Source organism: Glycine soja, chromosome 1, assembly GCF_004193775.1.
Source record: "Glycine soja cultivar W05 chromosome 1, ASM419377v2, whole genome shotgun sequence".
In the NCBI taxonomy this organism is placed as follows: domain Eukaryota; kingdom Viridiplantae; phylum Streptophyta; class Magnoliopsida; order Fabales; family Fabaceae; genus Glycine; species Glycine soja.
The window spans coordinates 36,347,693-36,356,079 of NC_041002.1; the positions used below are offsets into that span (position 1 = coordinate 36,347,693).

General features: G+C 39.7%; 1 non-coding gene across 1 annotated transcript; it reads right to left on the reverse strand.

The window, feature by feature from the left end:
- Positions 1 to 357: 357 nt before the first annotated feature.
- On the reverse strand, positions 358 to 464 carry LOC114368543. The gene has a single exon (XR_003657357.1). It is a non-coding gene; the product is annotated as a small nucleolar RNA R71 (small nucleolar RNA).
- Between the last annotated feature and the right edge of the window lie 7,923 nt (positions 465 to 8,387).

The following is an 8,387-nucleotide window of genomic DNA, read 5'->3' on the forward strand; positions in this document are numbered from 1 at the left end:
TTGAACACTCTAAGGGAGATGGATGCACCTGATTTCACCTACGAAAGCTTGTGCATCCAATACCCCGATGAGGATGTCCCATATGTTCTTAAAGCTGGACTGATCCGTTTGCTTCCAAAGTTTCATGGCCTTGCAGGTGAAGACCCGCACAAACATCTGAAAGAATTTCATATTGTCTGCTCCACCATGAAACCCCCAGATGTCCAAGAGGATCACATATTTCTGAAGGCTTTTCCTCATTCTTTAGAGGAAGTGGCAAATGATTGACTGTATTACCTTGCTCCAAGGTCCATCACGAGCTGGGATGACCTTAAGAGAGTATTCTCAGAAAAAAATTTCCCTGCTTCCAGGACCACGGCCATCAGGAAGGATATCTCAGGTATTAGACAACTCAGTGGAGAGAGCCTATATGAATACTGGGAGAGATTTAAAAAACTATGTGCCAGTTGCCCTCACCATCAAATTTCGGAGCAGCTTCTTCTCCAATATTTTTATGAAGGACTCAGTAATATGGTGAGAAATATGATAGATGCTGCCAGGGGTGGAGCCCTTGGAGACATGACTCCTGCTGAAGCTAGAAACTTGATTAAGAAGATGGCTTCCAACTCCCAGCAGTTTAGCGCCAGAAATGATGCCATAGTCATTAGAGGAGTGCATGAGGTAGCTACAAACTCATCTGCATCATTTGAAACTAAGAAGCTTGAAGGCAAACTTGATGCATTGGTTAACTTGGTAACCCAGCTGGCCTTGAATCAGAAATCTATACCTGTCGCAAGAGTTTGTGGTTTATGCTCCTCTGCTGACCACCATACAGACCTCTGTCCTTCCATGCAGCAACCTGGAGCAATTGAGCAGCCTAAAGCTTATGCTGCAAACATTTACAATAGACCCCCTCAACCTCAACAACAAAATCAACCACAGCAGAACAATTATGACCTCTCCAGCAACAGACACAACCCTGGATGGAGGAATCACCCTAATCTCAGATGGTCTAGCCCTCAACAACAACAACAGCAGCAGCCTGCTCCTTCCTTCCAAAATGCTGCTGGCCCAAGCAGACCATACATTCCTCCACCAATCCAACAACAGCAACAGCCCCAAAAACAGCAAACAGTTGAGGCCCCTCCGCAACCTTCCCTCGAAGAAATTGTGAGGCAAATGACTATGCAGAACATGCAGTTTTAACAAGAGACCAGAGCCTCCATTCAGAGCTTAACTAATCAGATGGGACAATTGGCTACACAATTAAATCAACAATAGTCCCAAAATTCTGACAAGCTGCCTTTTCAAGCTGTCCAAAATCCCAAAAATGTCAGTGCCATTTCATTGAGGTCGGGAAAGCAGTGTCAAGGACCTCAACCCGTAGCACCTTTCTCATCTGCAATTGAACCAGCCAAACTTCACTCTACTCCAGAAAAAGGTGATGACAAAAATTTACCTAACAATTTTTGTGCAGGTGAATCTTCCACTGGTAATTCTGATTTGCGGAAGCAGCACATCCCTCCTCTTCCATTCCCTCCAAGAGCAGTTTCTAACAAAAAAAATGGAAGAGGAAGAGAAAGAGATCTTGGAAACATTTAGAAAAGTAGTGGTAAGCATACCTCTGCTGGATGCAATAAAGCAAATTCCAAGATATGCTAAATTCTTGAAGGAGCTGTGCACTAATAAGAGGAAGCTTAAAGGAAGTGAACGAATTAGCTTGGGCATAAATGTCTCCACATTGATTGGTAAATCTGTCCCCCAAATTCCTGAAAAATGTAAAGATCCAGGTACATTCAGCATACCTTGTATTATAGGGAATAGTAAGTTTGACAATGCCATGCTAGATTTAGGAGCTTCTGTTAGTGTTATGTCTCTGTCTATTTTTAATTCTCTATCTCTAGGTCCCTTGCAGTCAACTGATGTGGTAATTCATTTAGCTAATAGAAGTGTTTCCTATCCTATTGGTTTCATAGAAGATGTCTTAGTTAGAGTTGGTGAACTGATTTTCCCTGTTGATTTTTATATTTTGAATATGGAGGATGGATTTTCTCAAGGATCAGTTCCCATCATTCTAGGCAGACCCTTTATGAAAACTGCTAGAACTAAGATAGATGTATATGCAGGCACACTATCCATGGAGTTTGGTGATATAACTATTCATTTTAATATTCTGGATGCTATGAAATACCCATCTGAAGATCTTTCTGTATTTCGTGCTGAAATAATTGACCATGTTGTTCATGAATACATGACTAATCTTTATTCTAATCTGCATGCCTCTCACTCTTCATGCATTAAGTCTGAAATTGTACTTGATCATATGTATGAATTTGATGCTGAGAGTGAATCTGAAATTGATATTGATTGCATGTCTGGTGGTGGTGTTTTACCTCTCGAGATTGATTTTATAGAGTCAGATAGGACTAACCATGTTTCAGGAAGTACACATACCTCTGACTTTCTTTATGAGGTACAGGCTGAGAAACCTTCTCCTTCTACCACTATCCAGCCAGCCACACCAGAATTGAAGCCTCTGCCATCAAATTTAAAATACGCTTACTTGGATGATAGCAAAAGTTTTCCAGTGATTATATCTGCCTCCCTTGTTGATGAGCAAGAGGAGAAGTTGTTGTATGTTCTCAAGAAGCATAAGAAGGCTATAGGCTGGACCCTGGCGGACATTCCTGGTATTAGCCCATCCACATTTATGCATCGAATAAACTTAGAGGATGGAGCTAAACCAGTAAGACAGCCACAGAGAAGACTCAACCCGGTGATTCTTGATGTAGTGAAGAAGGAGATAACCAAGCTTTTGCAAGCCGGAATCATTTATCCTATCTCCGACAGCCAATGGGTGAGTTCCGTCCAGGTAGTCCCGAAGAAGACCGGCCTCACAGTGATAAAAAATGAGAAGGAGGAGCTAATTCCTACTCGGGTGCAGAACAATTGGAGAGTCTGCATTGACTATAGGAGGCTGAACCAGGTTACCAAAAAGGACCATTTTCCCCTGCCATTCATTGACCAGATGCTTGAACGCCTGGCAGGTAAATCTCACTACTGTTTCCTTGATGGTTTTTCTGGTTATATGCAAATTACTATTGCTCTTGAGGATCAGGAAAAGACCACATTCACCTGCCCCTTCGGCACTTTTGCCTATAGGAGGATGCCTTTCGGCCTGTGCAATGCCCCTGGTACCTTCCAGCGGTGCATGATTAGTATTTTCAGTGATTTCTTAGAAAATTGCATAGAGGTGTTTATGGATGATTTCACTGTATATGGATCCTCTTTTGATGGTTGTTTGGATAGTTTGGAAAAAGTTTTGAATAGATGCATCGAAACTAATCTTGTCCAAAATTTTGAAAAATGTCATTTTATGGTTGAGCAAGGTATAGTTTTAGGCCACATTATTTCCAATAAGGGTATTGAAGTAGATTCTACAAAAATTTCTATTATTTCACAATTGCCCTACCCCTCTTGTGTGTGAGAAGTGCAATATTTTCTTGGTCATGCAGGATTCTACAGGCACTTTATAAGAGATTTTAGCAAAGTAGCCCTTCCATTGTCCAACTTGTTGCAAAAGGAGGTGGAGTTTGACTTTAATTATAAATGCAAAGAGGCTTTTGATTGCCTCAAAAGAGCGCTGACTACCACCCCCATCATCCAGGCACCCGACTAGACAGCCCCTTTTGAGCTTATGTGTGATGCATCAAATTATGCATTGGGGGCTGTCCTTGCTCAGAAAATTGATAAATTGCCCAGGGTGATATATTATGCTTCTAGGACTTTAGATGTTGCCCAAGCGAATTATACTACTACTGAGAAAGAGCTTCTAGCCATAGTTTTTGCTCTTGAAAAATTTCGATCTTATTTGCTTGGTACCCGCATTATTGTTTATACTGACCATGCAACTCTAAAGTACTTGTTGAAGAAGGTTGATTCTAAGCCTTGGTTGATCCGATGGATGCTCTGCCTCCAAGAGTTTGACTTGGAGATCCGTGATAGGAGCGGAGCACAAAATTTAGTTGCTGATCATTTGAGTCGGATCGAACGTGTATCTGATGCGGATTCACCCATTCGGGATGATTTCCCGAATGATCATTTATATATACTATATAGTATTTCTGACTCTCTTTCTACTCCCTGGTTTGCTAACATTGTCAATTATTTAGTTGCTTCTGTTTTTCCTCCCTCAGCATCTAAGGCCCAAAAAGATAAAATTAAAAGTGATGCTAAGCATTTTATTTGGGATGACCCCTACTTGTGGAAATTGTGCAGTGATCAGGTAATTAGACAGTGCATTCCAGATCATGAGACTGACTCAGTCTTGCAGTTCTGTCATTCTTCCGCACCGGGAGGTCATCTGGGTCTTCAAAGGACAGCTCGCAAAGTGCTTGATTGTGGCTTTTATTGGCCCACCATCTTTAAAGATGCGAGGAAGATCTGCAGCACTTGTGAGCAGTGTCAGAGAGCAGGAAATACACTTACATGGTGACAACAAATGCCTCAGCAACCTATGCTATTCTGTGAGGTGTTTGATGTCTGGGGTATCGATTTCATGGGCCCTTTTCCTGTCTCTTTTGGTTATGTTTACATTCTCTTTGCAGTTGACTATGTTTGAAAATGGGTGGAAGCCAAGCCCACTAGAACTAATGATGCTAAAGTTGTTGCAGATTTCGTCAGATCTAATCTGTTTTGCAGGTTTGGAGTACCTAAAGCAATTGTTAGTGATCAAGGAACCCATTTTTACAACAGAACAATGCATGCCTTGCTTAAAAAGTACGAGGTGGTACACAGGGTATCCACACCATACCACCCCCAGATCAATGGACAGGCAGAAATTTCTAACAGGGAGATCAAGAGAATTTTAGAGAAGATTGTGCAGCCAAGCAGGAAAGATTGGAGTACCAGGCTTGATGATGCTCTTTGGGCACATCGGACTACCTACAAAGCACCCATAGGAATGTCTCCTTATCGGGTTGTCTTTGGAAAGGCATGTCATCTTCCAGTGGAAATTAAGCACAAAGCATGCTGGGCAGTGAAGACTTGCAACTTCTCTATGGATCAAGCTGGTGAGGAAAGAAAGTTGCAACTGAGTGAGTTAGATGAAATCCACCTAGAAGCCTACGAGAATGCCAAGTTCTACAAAGAAAAGACCAAGAAGTTCCATGATAGCATGATAGTTAAGAAGGACTTCATGGTTAGGCAAAAAGTATTATTGTATAATTCTAGGCTTGGACTCATGAGTGGTAAGTTGAGGTCTAAGTGGATTGGTCCTTTTGTTGTTACTAATGTTTTTCCTTATGGTACAGTTGAGATCAAAAGCGACTCCACAAACAAGAGCTTCAAGGTCAACGGACATCGACTTAAGTCATTCCTCACAAACCCTTCTTTAGTGGACGTAGTGGTGGAAGAGACTTCCTTACTCCACCCAACTCTTCCTCCACCATAACTTAGGGAGTTATTCTTTTCCTATCTCCTTCTTTACTTTTATTACACTTGTCCGATTCTATTTGATGGTTTAATTGTTTTTAATCTTTTAATTGTGCTACATTGAGGACAATGTGTTGTTTAAGTATGGGGGGAGTGTTCTTTGGTTTTGCTAGTTTTGTTGGTTTTGTTAATTTGTTAGTTGTGTTAATTTGTTAATGTTGTTAGTTTCGTCGGATTTCTAGTTTAATATTTTGGGTCAATTCTGTGTGCATGTACGGCTTTGCATGTTTTTCTTTGAATTATAGGATATGTTCAAGAAATGGGTAATTGTTTTGAAAATAAAAGTTCTTGACATTTTGTGACTTGAAATCCTTGATTCTCCTCTACATGTCATGATAGTTTTGAAAGCTCAATTAGAAAGTGATGAGTTTACCTTTGTGAGAATTTGAGCCATCCATCATCATAATCATTTGGTGTGTTTTGCCCCATTGATTGCTTGCACAATAGCCTTGGCTTGATTCTTGTTGATGCTTCCTAATTCACATGCATATTTGGAAATGATTGAGGCAATTTTGTTCTTATAAGCTTCTAGCCAAATGGACTTACCTTGAATTAATTCCTTTGATAGCCCTTTTGAGCCTTGTTTCCCTTTCCTTGTTTTGAAGCTCACTACAAGCCTTAAGTGAAAAACCATGATATCACCATATCCTTAAGGAATTTTGGAGCTTTGGAATTGTTTTGGGAATAAGTGTGGGGGGTTTTTGTTTCATTGGATAACATGTTTTGTTGGCTATGCTTCATGATGTATTTTGGGCCATACTTGATGTACATTGTATATTGGTTAAATGTTGGGCATGCTGAATGAGATGCTGTTTCTCAAAGGCTACAGAGCAAAAAAAAAATTGGAAAAGAAAAAGAAAAGCAATAAAGTTGAGTGAATAAATTTTATCTTTATGTTTAAATTTTATCTTTAGTTCTTTTTATTTTTTTTTCATTTTTTTCTTAATATGCACTTATTCCCCATTGCTCCTCTATTCCTTTGGGATTTAGCCACTTATTCCATATTTTTCCATACCTTGTCCTTGGCCCCATTACAACCTTAAAAGACCTTATGATCCTCATGTGCTTGTGTTTATGGGTTGATTGTCAATTTTAGAATCTTGCCAAGTTTATGTCGTGTTTGTTTTCATGGGTGCTTTGAGGGTAAATAGTAGCCTAGACACTTGAGAGATAGAGTGTATATCTTGCGAGGCTTTATCACTTTTCATTCTTGAGCTGATTAACTATTTTGCCATGATTGGGTTGCTTGGATGATTTTCATGAATGTCTTGACTTTTCAGATCTCCTTATGTTAGATGTTACCCATTACTTTCATTCCTTGATGTTCATTGAGAAATATGTGAATGTTTTTGTTTGCCTCTCTTTGATATCCGTGGATTTTGTTCTTTGTTTCATTTTGCCCATGAGTTCAAAAGGCTAAGTATGGGGGGGGGGGTTTGATGTGCCATCATTTTCTTCTATTTCTTAAACCCTTTTTGCACCATTTTAATTACTGATTAGTCTTAATTGTCAAATTAATTAGGCAGTTTTATTATTTGGGCTCATTTAGCTAATTTGATGTTTTTAATCTAATTTCAGGAATTAATGAAACATTGGGCTTAATCTGGAGTTTGGTTGTGGACTTGAAGAGGGCAAATAAAGCAGCGCTTACCTTAGTTAATTTCTAATTAGGAGATTGCAATTTTATTTTATGTGGTTCAATGTTTATTTCGTTTTGGGCCAGAATATTGTAATAGGGCTCAGTGACTTTGGGTGACTCTTTTTAAATAGCATCCTTGGGATTTGTGCAAGGCTATTATGTTAGACTATTATTCAGAGCATAGGGTTTATGGTTTTTACGTTTTTCTGTTCTAATGCTACTGTTCACGTAATGCAATTTTCCATTTTCTGCTTCTAATTACAATTTCGTTCTTGTTTCTTCTTCTGCCTTCATTTACGTTTCTGCTTCATTTCCATTTCTGCTTTTAGTTTCATTTACGTTTTTTGTTTGAATCTATGGAAGGCTAAATATTCGGGTGTTGTTTCCTTTTGAGGACGAAGCTCAACTCTCTTTGAGGTTTCGTTTATAATGTGGCTTCCTGGCAGTTTTCCCTTCACCAGTTAACCCAAATTCACTAACGTTAATCTGTGCACGCTTCGTGTTCGATTAATTGCCTCTGAGCCTAACTTGTGTTCATGCTTAATGGACGAAGGGCTAACTGGTGTATGTGTTGCCTAATCACGTATTGACAACCCTAAGTTGATTTTCGCTTAGTAAATTGAAATAGGGTTGGATTAAGTGGTTAACTGTTAGGGACGAATTTTCCATAACCCAGGACAAGAGAATGGCTTCTGAACCAGAGGAAACAACCCGTTTTTAATATTATTAGTTTTGTATTCCAGTTTACTTGTTCTGTTCTTTAAATCACAAAACAAACAACCCCCCCCCCCAATCGTTACTGTTACTGCAAGTATATTATGAACATTTGGTTTATCATTGCTCGTTGGGAAACAACCTAGGATCACTTCCTAGTTACTGCATTTTCATGTTTATTTGATTCGGGTACGGCCTCAATCATTCCACAAGGGGGCAGTCCATTATCATGCAGAGCCTTCAAGGCTTGGGCTTGCCATCCATCATGAGCATGGATGAGTTTGATGCGCAGGTGGCCTGGCCAAGAGCCCAGCCTTCTCCTTCTGGAAGGGGTGGGGCTTCTGCAGCCCAGGAGCTTGAACCAGAGGAGCCAGCAGTAGCAGTAAAGGGGGAGGATGAGCTCACTCCTCCTGAGCCCTTCTATTTTGAACATTTTAGTTTATTTTCAGTTATTTTATGATTTATGTTCAGTCATTTAAATTTTAGTTTTTATGTTTCAGTTCTTTAAATTCCAAGTTATTTAAATTTCAGTACTTTGAGTTGTTTGCTTGTACAAAAAGCT